At 46.8% G+C, this 2005-nt stretch overlaps 1 protein-coding gene across 1 annotated transcript in view; it reads left to right on the forward strand.

The window, feature by feature from the left end:
• Positions 1 to 2005, forward strand: part of CCDC65 (coiled-coil domain containing 65) — a 21238-nt gene that overhangs the window by 13186 nt on the left and 6047 nt on the right. The window lies entirely within an intron of this gene.

Genomic DNA, 2005 nt, shown 5'->3' on the forward strand with positions numbered 1-2005 from the left:
TAAGGAAAAAAAAAAAAAGAAAGAAAAAGAAATAGAGATGGGAGCCCTACTCTGTTGCCTAGGTTAGTCTCAAACTCTTAGCCTCAAACCCTGGCTTCAAATGATCCTCCTGCCTCGGCCTCCCAAAGATCTGGAATTACAGGTATGAGCCAGTGTACCATGCCTGATTTTCTAATAGTATCATTCATTTTTTGTTCATTAGCTTGAGTATTTCTGAAAAGAGATACATCCTCTCATTTTCTGTTCAATTACTCAGAGCTATAGTTTATATAGGAAAGGCAGGATAAAAGCTTGATTCTTTCTCTTTCTTGATTATTTACCAGTTTTTAAAAACTGGTTGTCTGGCATCCTCCAGTGATAACTGATTTAAAAAAAATTTTTGGGCCAGGTGTGGTGGCTCACGCCTGTAATCCCAACACTTTGGGAGGCCAAGGCGGGCGGATCATGAGGTCAGGAGTTCGGGACCAGCCTGACCAACATGGTGAAACCCCATCTCTACTAAAAAATACAAAAATTAGTCAGATGTGGTGGTGCACACCTGTAATCTACTCTGGGAGGCTGAAGCAGGAGAATCTCCTGAACCCAGGAAGCAGAGGTTGCAGTGAGCCGACATCTCGCCACTGCACTCCAGCCTGGGTGACAGAACAGGACTCCATCTAAAAAAAAAAAAATTTATGCACATTTGGCTTCTCACAGCATGACTGTTAGGATCCTAGAGGGACCATCCTAAGAATAAGCATTCTAAGGGGCGGGAAGCAGAAACTGGCAGGCCACCCAAAGGTTATGCCTGGGACTGGTATAGTGTCACTTCCACCGTATTCTATTAACCCATGTAGTAATAGGGTCTGCCCAAATTCAAGGAGCTGGAAGAAGAGACACCATTTTTTGATAGGGGAGTGGCAAGGTCACATAGCAGAGAATTGTGGGAGAGGAGGTATTGCTGTGTTTTTCCTTTGGAAAATCTGCCTCAGTGAGTCACTTCATGTTGGTTCCTGGGTCCTTCTGGTATGACCCTTTGTTTGTTTGTTTTTGAGACAGTCTCTGTTGCCCAGGCTGGAGAGCAGTGGCATGATCTCGGCTCACCATAACACCCAGCTAATTTTTGTGTTTTTAGTAGAAATGGGGTTTCACTATGTTGGCCAGGCTAATCTTGAACTCCTGACCTCGTGATCCGCCCGCCCCAGCCTCCCAAAATGCTGGGATTACAGGCGTGAGCCATTGTGCCCAGCCCCCTTTTGGTCTGTGATAGTTTCTTTGCTATCTTGTATGATAAGAAACCCCAGGTTCAGCCTGGTGTGGTGGCTCATGCCTGTAATCCCAGCACTTTGGGAGGCTGAGGCAGGCAGATCATGAGGTCAATAGATTTAGACCATCCTGACCAACATGACGAAACCCCGTCTCTACTAAAAATACAAAAAATTAGCTGGGTGTGGTGGCACACACCTGGAGTCCCAGCTACTCGAGAGGCTGAGGCAGGAGAATCGCTTGAACCCAGGAGGTAGAGGTTGCGGTGAGCTGGGATTGCACCATTGCACTCCAGGCTGGTGACAGAGTGAGACTCCATCTCAAAAAAAAAAAAAAGATGCCCAGGTTCAACTTATATTCTGCATCAGACCCATTTCTCCAAGAATCCCTGATTCCTTTCAGTCTTTCAGTGGTAGCTCCATCAATGTAAATGTTAGTTGTCCACAGGACACTGGCTGGCTTCGAGGGGCTCCTTGCTCTCACTTTTTTGTTGTTGTTGTTGAGATGGATTCTTACTCTGTCACACAGGCTGGAGTGCAGTGGCACAATCCCAGCTCACTGCAACCTCCGCCTCCCAGGTTCAAGTGATTCTCCTGCCTCAGCCTCCTGAGTAGCTAGATTATAGGCATGCACCACCACACCTGGCTAATTTTTGTATTTTTAGTGGAGACGGGGTTTTACCATGTTGGTCAGCCTGGTCTTGAACTCCTGACCTTGTGATCCGCCTGCCTCGGCCTCCCAAAGTACTGGGATTGCAGGC

Source organism: Cebus imitator, unplaced genomic scaffold, assembly GCF_001604975.1.
Source record: "Cebus imitator isolate Cc_AM_T3 unplaced genomic scaffold, Cebus_imitator-1.0 Scaffold181, whole genome shotgun sequence".
Classification (NCBI taxonomy): domain Eukaryota; kingdom Metazoa; phylum Chordata; class Mammalia; order Primates; family Cebidae; genus Cebus; species Cebus imitator.